We start from the raw sequence: 13,421 nt of genomic DNA on the forward strand, positions 1-13,421 counted from the left end.
CGAGTTTCTAAGTCATCTACAGAATCTGAATACCGAGCGATGTCTTTAGCTTGTTCTGAAATTATTTGGCTTCGAGGTATGCTTGCTGAGCTAGATTTTTCTGAGATCGATCCCACACCTCTACATGCAGATAATACGAGTGCTATTCAGATCACGGCCAATCCTGTCTATCATGAGCGCACGAAGCATATTGAAGTCGATTGTCACTCTATCCGTGAAGCATTTGAAGCTCGTATTATCACTCTTCCACATGTTTCTACTGAACTACAAATTGCTGATATTTTCACCAAGGCTCTCACTCGTCATCGACATTGCTTCCTAAGTAGCAAATTGATGCTTGTTGATCTACGGGCATCAATTTGAGGGGGGCTGTCAACGTACAAACAGTCGATCTCTTATTTGTAATAGTTCAGATTATATATATAGGTAGGCTAAATAGAGGGAGGCTACATACGGCGCCGCATACGGCGCTGCTCTTCCCGCTCAAACTAGATATACATAGACATGTAAATATGTTCTATATAAGGGGGATAAATCCTCTGAAAGATGTATCAAAATTGAATCCATTTGACAGTCTAACCCGTGAGTCTTTTTCAAAACAAGTTTTATTTTACAGCAATCAAAATTGCCCAAGTGGGAGAATGTTAGAATATTTTAAATGTGGGCTGCTATTGATTGCTGCTTTATAAAAACGTGTTAGATATAAATAGCTCATAATGGTACTTTGGTTGAACCCAATAAGTTAAGTGATCATTTTGGGGTTCATTGCACCTTAGTAAAATAGGATTATATCCTATTTAAATTGTGGTTAATTGTATGTAGGCCTAGAAGTTAAAAGAGTCTTATTCTGTTTTTTCTAGACTCATTGGGTTTTGGAGTTTTTAATGGGAGGACTCCACATAAGACTTCTATATATATGGCTAGGTCCCCTCTCCTCTCCAAAATACGGATGTGTGTTTTAGCTTGCCCCATTGATAGCTAATATTTTGTGAGGAGAAGGAGGGGAAGAGTTGGCCACTAATATTTTCAAGTGGGATTTCAATTTGGTCTCTGCAGATGGCTTCCGCAGGTATGATTTCTATATTTTATAATCCTTTTGTTTATTAAGATTCTTCTCTCTAGCATGTGTTTCTGGTTTTTCTATCAACATTACCATGATTACGAATAATAATATTTAGATGTTCATCGTATAAACTTGGGTGGGAATAGAATTTGTTACAGAATTAGTTGATCTACTAAACTAATGAGACCTCAACTCCTGCCAGTGGCCTTTGTCCCAGATGACAGAAGCCTTGGTTTCTTACCTGGAGGACCCAGGTTCAAATTCCCCACCTGTTGCCTTGCAAAATAAAAAATAAAAAGAGAGACCTCAACTCTTCCTGCATTAATCAAGGACTAATGAATATTTCAGCCTTCAGGTGCTGAGAATGACGATCCATCCTTCTGCAATTTATAGTTCAAGTAAGAAAAAAAAAGAAGCTTATTCAATGGCTTTTAAAACATGTCTTCAGGCTTTTTATTAGAGATAGTATTATATTGTTTTTCTGTATTCTGTTATATTCTGTATTCTGTTATAGTGTTATAGGACTTTCTGTTAGATTATTTAAATTTTACTTTCCCGCCAGTTATCCACTTGCTGTAAATAGTATGTAAGCTATACTATCATTTCATGTAAAAGATAATTCGAGAAATACAATTCAGTGCTCTGCATATTTCTTGGTTTCGCTCTTTACATGGTATCAGTTTGAAAACACCTTTCCGCGCAAATCATCATGACTTCTGATTCCAATTCATCTGTCTCATCTCCCACTCCTGAGTCCTCTGATTCATCCAGTCCTTACTATCTCCATAATGGAGATAGTCCTGGATCCATTCTTGTCACTCAAATTCTTGTTGGTGACAATTATAACACTTGGCGTAGGTCTATGGTCATGGCTCTCACTGCCAAGAACAAGGTAGGATTTGTCAATGGCTCCATTGTCAAACCATCTGATACTTCTCCTCTCTTACCTCTCTGGACTCGATGCAATAATATGATCCTTTCTTGGATTCTTAATTCTCTTTCTAAAGAGATTGCTGCTAGCGTGATCTATGTTGATTCTGCTAGAGATATGTGGTCTGACCTTCAAGAAAGGTTTTCTCAAAGCAATGGCCCTCGGATCTATCAATTGCAGAAGTCAATTGCCTCTCTCATGCAAAATGATCTCTCTGTCATTGCCTATTTTACTCAAATGAAGGGTTTATGGGATGAATTGATGAATTATAGACCCTTACCTGTCTGCTCATGTGGAGGTCTACGTACACTGATGGACATGCATCAACAAGACTATGTTATGTTCCGTACTCATATCTAAACGGTGAACTATGCAGTTTTCCATTGCAGAAACGAAAATATGGTAGGCTGTGTTTTATAGAAAAGTGAGTAGAATCTCGATTGTTATGATTAGATCTATTGTTTTTGTTCAGTGTTCTAGTGTGTGCGTGCACGCGCGTCTTTGACCAAATGCTGTTATGGTCGGGCATTGTAGAAATGAATGCGGCGGCTACTTAGAAATTGATGCCATGATATTCTTGCAACAATATATGAAATGATTTGACCTATAAACAATTCTTTGCACACTGCAGAAGTTTTCCAAACATTTCTTGACAAGAATGCTCTTGGGTTTTTTCATATATTATAAATGTGCTTCTTTTGCAGCATCAAATTCCTTGTGGTATGCTCTCTTGTTGGACTGGCTGTACTTATCCCAGTTAATTACAATGGCCAGGATGGCTCATATCAAAGCTATCATTCCATGGATTCTTTTACAATATGTAACATTAATCGAGGTTCCAATAGGTGAGACTCTCTTAATCTTGCGCATGAAACCATTCACAAAGACTGGCATGAAGTAAATTCGCGCCTGTCAACACTTTCCCTGAGTTCTTTGGGGGGGGAAAACGATTGTTTGTTTTTTTTTTCAACCTCATGCTCCAGAGTCATGGCATGCATGCTATATCATGAGCAAATACAGAAACAAACTATGGCTCTAATGCTAGAAGCAATGTCGATGACGAGTGAGAGCCTTGGTGAAAATATCAGCAATTTGTAGTTCAGTAGAAACATGTGGAAGAGTGATAACATGAGCTTCAAATGCTTCACGGATAGAGTGACAATCGACTTCAATATGCTTCGTGCGTTCATGATAGACAGGATTGGCAGTGATCTGAATAGCACTCGTATTATCGGCATGTAGAGGTGTGGGATCGGTCTCAGAAAAATCTAGCTCAGCAAGCATACCTCGAAGCCAAATAATTTCAGAACAAGCTAAAGACATCGCTCGGTATTCAGATTCCGTAGAAGACTTAGAAACTCGGTCTTGTTTCTTACTCTTCCAAGAGACCAATGCATTACCTAAGAACACACACCAACCAGTGATGGAACGACGTGTATCCGCACAACCAGCCCAATCAGCATCGCTATAAGCAGCAAGACGAGTCGAGTTGCCGGCTGGGAAGAATAAACCACGAGCAGAAGTGCCATTAACATATCGTATGATCCTACGAACAGCAGCCAAATGAAGATGACGAGGAGTTTGAAGAAACTGACTGACTTGCTGTACAGCAAAAGAAATGTCTGGTCTAGTAATAGTGAGATAAACAAGACTACCCACCAACTTTCGATATAAACTGGGATCAGAAAGTAAGTCTCCCTCCTCTTTGCGAAGCTTAACATTTAATTCCATAGGAGTATCCACAAAAGTAGCCTCCTGTAGACCAGCTGTAGCCACCAAGTCACTAGCATACTTATGTTGATTGAGTGAAATACCAGAGGGACTACGATGCACCTCAAGACCAAGAAAATATGTGAGAGATCCAAGATCTTTCATATGAAAGGACTCTAAGAGATGAGTCTTGAGCTGGCCAAGTAAGACAGAATCGGAACCAGTGATCACAATATCATCAACATAGACTAAAAGAACAACAATACCCATGTCTGATTTCCGAAGAAACAATGAAGTATCATACTTGCTCTGCTTGAATGAAAATTGTAATAAAGTTGTGCGGAATTTATCAAACCAAGCCCTCGGAGCCTGTTTGAGACCATAAAGAGAGCGACGAAGCTTACACACATGTGAAGTCGAAGAGGTGAACAATCCCGGGGGTGGCTTCATATAAATACACTCTTTAAGATCTCCATGAAGGAAAGCATTCTTAACATCCATCTGATGTAGTGGCCAATCATTGGAAGCAGCAAGAGCTAAAATTATACGAACAGTAGTCATCTTAGCCACAGGAGCAAAGGTCTCTTCATAATTGACACCATATTCTTGATTATTCCCGAGTGCAACAAGCCGAGCTTTGTAACGATCTAAACTTCCATCAGATTGGATTTTGACTGAATAAACCCATTTGCAACCCAGAGGAACAATGGTAGGAGGACACAGCTCAATGTCCCAGGTGTGGTTGGCCTTTAAAGCGTCAATTTCTTCCTGCATAGCTTGTCGCCAACAATCATGCTTGACAGCTTGTGAGTAGCATGTGGGAATATCAAAATTGGATAATGTAGTAGTAAGAGCAGAAGCAAACCACCCATACCTATCCGGAGGTACTGATATTCGAGAAGAGCGACGTACCAAGTGCTCTGAAGGTGCTGCAACTGATTGGTCCTGGAGCATGATAGGATCAGATATTGGTTGAGCCACCGGAAGAGACTGTGAGTGGGAGCGTCTTGTATACACAATACCTGGTTTAAAACGGGAGCTGACTGGATGAAGATCTGAGAACTGCTGTTCAAAAGATGGGAGGACCACAGTAGAAGAAGAAGGTATAGAAGACACAGGAAAGAAATGTTGATTTTCAAAGAAAATAACATTCCGAGAAATGCCCGTACGATGTAAAGTGGGATCATAGCAAACAAATCCCTTTTGACACACATTATATCCCAAGAATGCACATCTAACAGATTGAGCAGATAATTTATGTCGCTCATGAGGAGGTAAATGGACAAAACATACACAACCAAAGATACGAAGATTATCATAACTCGGTTGTTTAGCAAACAAGCGAAAATATGGAGACTCCATGTGTAAGACTTGGGAAGGTAAACGATTAATCAAGTGAGTAGCAGTTTTTAGAGCCTCGACCCAGAACATGGATGGAACAAATGATTCTAACAAGAGTGTACGTACCACATCAAGAAGATGCCGATTTTTGCGTTCGGCTACTCCATTTTGTTGGGGAGTAGCAGGACATGAACGTTGATGAATAATACCTTTAGAAGCCAAGAATGCTTGAAACTCTGCAGACAAATATTCACCACCAGAATCTGTGCGTAATGTCTTAATAGTCGCAGAGAATTGATTGTCAATATACGCAAAAAACTCAGTGAAAGTACGAAAAACCTCAGATTTAGAGCGAAGAAAATAAACCCAAGTGAATCTGCTATAATCATCAATGAAAGTCACATAATATTTAAATTTTTCACGTGAACTAACCGGGGAAGGTCCCCAAACATCACTATGGATAAGATCAAAACAGTGAGAAGCTCTACTAGCATGTAACGGAAATGGAAGAATTTTACTTTTACCAAGTTTACAAGAATCACATTGAAGAGATAAAGAAGAACGTTCTTCATTATCAAGAAAACCCGAGTGCAATACATGAGATAAAATCTGAGCATTGGGATGGCCTAAACGACGATGCCACATCATACTCAAAGCTGGAACATTATGACAAGTAAATGACTTAATAGACGAAACTGAAGAAAGTAGTGGAACAGGTAAAAATAGTGGAAATAAACGCCCCACTTTAGGTCCCTTCGCGATCGGCTTCCCCGTTACCTGGTCCTGCACAACACATCCATCACCAGAAAAATGAACAGCATAATTTTTATCAACTAATTGACCAACAGAAATAAGATTGGTGGAAAGTTGAGGAGCAAGAAACACATCAGTAAATTGAGAAGAGGCATCTCCGATAGCGGCTATTGGCAAAGCACTACCATTGGCAGTCTGAATGGCAGATTGACCAGCATAGGGCCGAACATGACATAAAGCAGCAGGAGTATTCGTCATATGATTAGAAGCACCCGAGTCTACATACCAAAGTTTAGTTGTATTTTTACCTTGAAACCCCATTGCAGATAATGCCGAAACTAGCATTTGTTGCACCATTTCTGGTGTGCAGTAATTTGTTGCAGGAGGTGCAAGATCTGAGGAAGCACCTGAGGAAGAGCCGTGTGCTACAGAAGTTTGAAATGCTTGAGCCTGACGATTCTGAGGGCGTATACGACAGTCTTTGATAATGTGACCCTTCTTCTTGCAATAAGAACAGTATTTCTTAGGACAATTAGCAGCAATATGCCCATATTCCTTGCAGCAGAAACACTGTAAGGTGCGAGAATGAATAGGCGGTCCTCGTCGTTGAGCAGCATAAGCCATAGGAGGGAACCCTGAACTACCATGAGATTGTTCCAGAGAGGCTTGAGTACTGAGCCTTTGTTCTTCACGAAGTAACTCACCAAAACAAACATCAAGAGAAGGAACAGGCGAGCGATTCAGCAGAGAAGAGCGAACAGATTCATACTCGGGGCGGAGTTTCATAAGAAATTGATCACGACGACGAGTCTCGTGAAGACTTTGAATAGTGGAAAGAGAGGCAACGGGAACATCCGCAATAACCAAATCAGAATATTCGTTCCAAAGAGTCAGAAACGCTGAATAATAGTCTTGGATGGAACGATTGTCATGTGAAAACAGGGCAATTGTATGCTCTAACTGAAAACGACGAGCATCATTATCTTGATGATATACTTTCTTTAAGTAAGTCCACATGAATTGAGCAGTACGATGAGGCCGTAAGTGAGTGATAATATGTGGCTCGACTGAGCCAAGAAGCCAAGACATAATTCGAGCGTCAAGCACATCCCAATCTTTGGATTTATCAGGATTAGATGCACAATCAGTGCCATCAATATGCCCCCAAAGATCTTTTCCTTTAAGAAAAAGTTCAAATTGAAATGCCCACGTAGAATAATTATTTCCCGAAAACTTGGTACATACAGGTACAGAGTCCATTGAAGAGATTTAATTATAAAAAATTAAATTTGAGAAGAAGATTAAATAGAACCGAGACAAGACTAAGAAACTATAATACCCACGATAGAATATTATATCCGAAGGCAAACCCACAAAAAAATTGACCACGGTTAAAAAATTGACCACGGTTAAAATTGACCCGAGACAAATAATTGTGGCCGACCAACTGATAATGATAGAAAGAGAAAAAAAATAACCGAGAATGATAAATAAAGGAAGGCACCAAGAACCTGAGAGCTGAGACCGAAAGAAAAAAAATTGACTGAAACCGTGTTACTACAGAAAAAAATAACCGAGAATTATAAGCAAAGGACCGTGATTAACCGAGAATTATAAGCACATTGACCGAAACCTGAAAGAGTAAGAATTTGTGTCTAACCGAAGGACCGTGAAAGTGAAAGTGAAAGTGAGGTACCGAAAGTGATGGACCAACCGAAATCAAGGCCACGTGAAAGAGTGAGGTACCAAAAAAGTGATGAACCACGTGAAAGAGTGAGGTACCAAAAGTCAAACCAACCTAAAGTGAGGTACAGCAAGTCACGTGAAAGTGAACTGTGAGGACATCGACGTGCTCTTAAGCCAACAATATTCTTTATGCCACACTGTGAGGGACCGAAAGAAATAATACCTCCAGAAGCTGTGCCGACAGCTACCTTGGATGCAGAGCACTGACTGTTGAGCTGATGGTGCCGTAATTGGAATCTATGGAAGAACAGAGAGCGCGCGCAAGAGAGAGAATAGGTTGGGTCTTGTACAGAGAACCGGGAGGAGAAGGAAAAAGAAGAGACCGAAACTTTTTGAAGAGCTGGATTTCTGAAGAGCTTGTACAGAGAACCGGGAGGAGAAGGAAAAAGAAGAAACCGAAGCTTTCTGAAGAGCTGGATTTCTGAAGAGCTTCAGGGGTAGCTCGGTGAGAATTTCTGTAAACAAAATTTCTGTAAAACCACAACAATAGAGATAGACCGAAAAAATTTCAAGAAAGCTCTGATACCATGTCAAAATGGATTTTTTTGATTGATCCTTTCTGAGGATTTTATCCCCTTATATAGAACATCAGTACATGACTATGTACTGTCTAATTTGAGCGGGAAGAGCCCCTACAATTACGCCTGAAATTTAGGCCGCAGCGCCGTATGTAGCCTCCACCTATTTAGCAGCTGTGACTAGCCTACCTATATATATAAAGTAAACTACTACAATTGTATAGTATTACAGATATTACAAATAAAAGATGGACTGTTATACGTTGACACATATCAAGGGGTATCACCACAGGTAAAGTTTGCTTAGTGAGCATGAGAACCAGACTGGCGTATTTCACTATGAATTTAATAACAAATAGGTGAAATTACACTCTTTACCCATGAACTACCCATAAACTATCAAAATTCAATTTGCACCCTAAACTACCTGTATCTTTCAATTTATAACATTGGTTAGATCTGACATTAAAAAAGAAAGTAATTGTAAATTTAGTACTAAAGAATCTTCCTCATTGTTTAAATTGATAAAGCATATATGTATCGTGTATAGATGCATAAGTGTAAGTACACACAACTCTGAAAATTTAAATGTTGAGCATTCTCATGTAACTTGTTTTGCTGGTTTGAGGTACTTTCTTTGATTTAGCATTGCATATTTACTTATTTGCAAGCTGAAATGACATTAACAACCAATTTGTTTACCCAAGTTTTTTCCTATTTCAATCTGCAGGCTTTGGGTGCATTTTTCGTGCTTATGGTTTATATCTCTCTATGGATTGTACCTACTATATGAGATGAGGTTTGCAGTTCTCTAAACATCATCCATACACTTATCATTCTTATCAAATGTTGTACGATGGAAAAGATGTTGAGGTGTTGCTGGTAAGGTTGTAACAGTGTGAAACTGCTAATTCTTGAAATGTTCACGTTGTAAACTGTCAGCACTTGTGTTCACTATTCTTGAGATCTGTAGCCCCAGTTTTTCTAAATTTATTCCACGATTAAAGTTCAAGTTATTTTCCTTCAGAATAGTGCTCTTATTCCATGGTTATAGTTCTGAGCTTGGACTAGCAGGATCTGAGATGAACAACGGTTGATGAATAGTGTTTTTGATATTAACTTTCACACATAGGAACTTTCCTCTTTTATTCATGGATGTAAACGTACTGCTGGACGATGAGCTCCAGCCTTATTTGCAGAGTTCCAGCCTTGTTTGCATGAGAGCTTGCTCTATTCAAAATTCTCTGCAATTAGCCCCACATGAGATATCCTTTAGTTTTTTTTCTTTGTGATGGACACCTCTTATACAGATCAGTAATGCTAGATAACCTCCCAACCTCCACACATCATATTTTTTTTAATTTTTTAATATTTTTTTAAAAAAATTTTTGAGTTTATTTTTTTAAAACTAATTAAATTTTTGTATTCATTATCTATATCTTAAATATTTGATATAAAAAGAAATTAAAAAAAATGTGGTGTGTGGAGGTTGTGTGAATGGTAGGAGGTTGTGTATCATTTTTCTATGCAGATTCTATTACATGTAGAACCAGGAAGAATCTATTGCAAGAAGGATAAAGGACTTGAGAGAGAGGCCCACGGCTAACAAGCATAAGAGAGAACGTTTGCTCTTGGATGCATCCCAAGAATATGCTGTATCCTTGCAACAGGAAAAGCTTCAAGTATTCTGCGAAAAGATACGCCAGTTACAGAGTGAGATTATAATCAAGCAAACGGTAATTCTGATGGTGGCAATAATTACAATTAAATTCTGCACGGGTGGTATGGGCATTTACATTAATGTCTTTTTAACCTATGACATTTTGAGTTTGCCCTTCTTTACATTGAAACTACTACGAAAAAGTGTTGTTCTCTCTCTCTCTCTCTCTCTCTCTCTCTCTCTCTCTCTATATATATATATATATATATAAAAACTGGGTACAGTACTTTTATGTATGAATCATGCCATCTCGATGCATTTTATCATTGGTGCAGTATTCTTTCTATCATGGACCACCGACTCTTTCCTGGAATCTGAACTTGTTGTCTTGGTAGTTGGTTAACATGTGTAGCTTTGTCCTGCCTGGAGTCATTTTACTTGCAATAAAAATTAAGCATCTGTTAAAACCCTTGTTGTGTCTAGAGCCGCCCAAAAATCAAACACAAAATAGATAGAGACAATATTTAAGTGGTTCGGCAATTTGCCTACGTCCACTGAAGCGGAAACACTATATTCAATGTGTTTGTACATGATTTCAAACACTCTCAAAATAACTCTCTATCTCAAATGGCACTACACACTCTCTTCACACTTCCTTCTCTTCTAGGGGATGAGTTTTGCTTCAGACGTCCTCTCCTATTTATAGGAGAGGATGAGCTCCTTTCCCTCCACATATGCGCTGGATACAACTAGAAAAGCAATGCCCAATTCACATGGAAGCACATGGGAGGAACACAATCATATGGGTAGACATAATCAACACAAGGGGTGGACCCTCAACAACCCTTACCAGTAAATATCATTGTCCACGATACTCTGATTAAGCTTAGATGCTTGGGTACTTGATTAGCAGATGCTTAGTTAGGTAGAGCAGAAGTCACCGTACTTCTTGTTTTGTGAAGTAGAAATCCAAATTAATCATCTTCTACACCTGCAACTTGTAAAAAAATCATCTTCTACATCTGCTATCATTAAATTCGTTGTCCAGGATCTTAAGGTTTGGCTATGTTTGGTACTTGTGGATTCCTTGGTAAGCACAAAATCACTAGGTAGGAGTCTTGATATATCTTTCTTTCACGACATTCTCGTTTGGCCTAGTGGGAAGTTGGGAGAACCACTGGTTGGACACAAGGTGTTCTCTCTTTGCTACGCATGCATTTATGTATATTCGAGTCACTTGAGTAAAGCATGTAGGGGAGCTTGAGCTTGATAGAGGTATACGGTAGACTTGGGAAACAAAGGTTTTACTTAGGTAATTGTGCAGCTATAGGGTGGGTTTCATGTAGCCTGAAGAGCCTTTCTTAGAGTCAGTAACAGGAGAGTGAATAGGCTAAACCAATCCATCATGAGTTGTCTATTTGAATAAACTGATCAAATCAGCGGCACCATAGATATTGAAGGACCTCTCGTTATGTCTATGTTGTAAACGTTCATGTGGCAAATTCCATACATACTGTTACGAGGTCCTGGATGCAAACTGAGTCAACTCTGGGACAATTTGCATTTTTGGATTTTTTGAAGATACATAAATTTACATGTCCTTAGTTCTTCCATTTTTGTAGGAGTTACCTGTTGCCTTGGTTATATTCAAGTCTCGGTGGGGTGCGGCACTAGCTGCCCAATCTCCGCATCCACTTCTATGGATCACTGAAATGGCTCAAGAGCCAAGGGATGTATCCTGGAGGAATTTGGTGATTTCCTATAGAATATTGTGGCTTTACAAAATCGGGGTTGTTCTTGCAGCATCACTTCTTACGATTTTCTTTGCCATCCCAGTCACTGCTGTTCAAGGAATTGCCAGATTTGAGAAACTAAAGAAATGGTTTCCTCCAGCTATGGCTGTACACTTGATGTAAGGAACTCTGCTCTTGCTCTGCTCCTAGTAAGAGACTGTTGATGTAAGAGCTCCGTTCTTGCTCCATTCCTTCTGGGGATGAGTAGTGTTAGTGGAATCTTTTCTGCTTATGACTTGACACCTCAATCCCTTTGTCTACAACTAACTCGGTACTTTAATGAAAATTTTCCAAACTCTACTATGGGCATGACGACATCATAAAATTTAAGAACCTAAAATTAGTACAGTCGATAAATCTTTGTGAACTAGGAGTTGATGCATGCATGATGTAAAATTAGGGTGTTTGTCCCTGTTGCTTGATACACATAAGAGATCCACCGGGAACTAGATTGAGCCTTTTCGTTTCATTTTTAAAATGCTTTGTTCCTTTTTATGTTATTATCTTTGGAGCACTTTGATTTCATTGGCATTTTAAAATTTATGTCACACTTAAGATGAGCTGGTGTATAAACTTTCTCATAGCCACAACACATGCACATGCCCAACCCCTCTCTGTCCATTGAATTACTGAAAATTAGTTTCTTAAGAGTTTCCCTATTCATCCAAACTTTTGAATCCCTGATCTTTTGAACTCTTGAACTTCTTGTCCTTGCATATCCTATTGCTATTCCACTTTCAAATGCCAACCTTCTTGTTCATCATCCTATTCTTTCTTTTTGTATTTGACTGCATACACTAGATTTTGAAGAAAATTTAAAATAGAATAAACATGCAAGGATATAATGATGTGTGTGATATAATGAAACTCTCATTTATGTGTGTGATATAATGATATTTGCTGACTTTGAAATCGGATAAATATCCTCCTCTGATGCATTAATTATCAACAGACCAGGCTTAAACTCTATCTTGACAGGGTATCTTCCTAGTGTCATTCTCAAAGGTTTTATATACATTGTCCCCTTTGCAATGCTTGGGATGGCTAAAGCAGCAGGTTGTATTTCAAAGAGCAAAGAGGAGATTAAAGCTTGCAACATGGTTTTCTATTTGCCTGTGGGAAATGTTTTCTTTTTGAGCGTGTTGTCAGGGTCCTTATTAGATGAAATCGGAGAATATTTTACTCACCCCAAGGATTTTCCTAGTCATCTGGCTAGTGCTGTCTCTGCTCAAGTAAGCTGTTAACCTTTATTCATATTGCTGGCTCTTTTTAATATTCTTTATATTATTACATAAATTTATTTTTCAAAAGCTTTTATGGAAAAGGCATCATTAAAATGATAATTTTCTTTACATTCAAAAGAAATTGTGTATAAGATTGGAAGCTCTGGAAAGTTATTTCCAACTATTCAGCAGTTTTATGTTTGCAATAGATTTGTTCTTATACCTGTTTTACAGCTAATATATTGTGTTTCAGGCAGATTTCTTCATAACATACATCTTAACAGATGGGCTTTCATTCTTTGGAGATTCTTCAGCCTGGCTTACTCTTTTGGGATGTTATTAAATCAAAAACATTTGGCCGTGGGAAGAAGAAAAATCCTTATCTTTATTTGCCACCCTACTTTAGGATTGTTCCTATGGTCTCGTTGTCAGTACTGATTGGTACAGTATATGCAGTTGTGGCACCATTGTTGCTCCCATTTCTTATTGGCTACTTCTCTCTAGGATATGTTGTTTACGTCAACCAGGTTGAATTTCTTACTTGACTCTTATCAACCTAGTGTATCTTTTAACATGTAATTGGATGCTTCCATGGACTAGTCTTTCACCATCAAGCTGTGTTATTACTTTAATGATGTCAAGGTGATCGTCATTAGAAAGTAAGCAAACATAAAATGGGAAAA

The 13,421-nt window shown here is 38.6% G+C and overlaps 1 pseudogene; it reads left to right on the forward strand.

Annotated features, from left to right (window-relative positions):
• The window catches only part of LOC122292123, a 30,232-nt pseudogene that overhangs the window by 15,263 nt on the left and 1,548 nt on the right, over positions 1 to 13,421 (forward strand).

This window comes from Carya illinoinensis, chromosome 13 (genome assembly GCF_018687715.1).
Source record: "Carya illinoinensis cultivar Pawnee chromosome 13, C.illinoinensisPawnee_v1, whole genome shotgun sequence".
Lineage (NCBI taxonomy): Eukaryota > Viridiplantae > Streptophyta > Magnoliopsida > Fagales > Juglandaceae > Carya > Carya illinoinensis.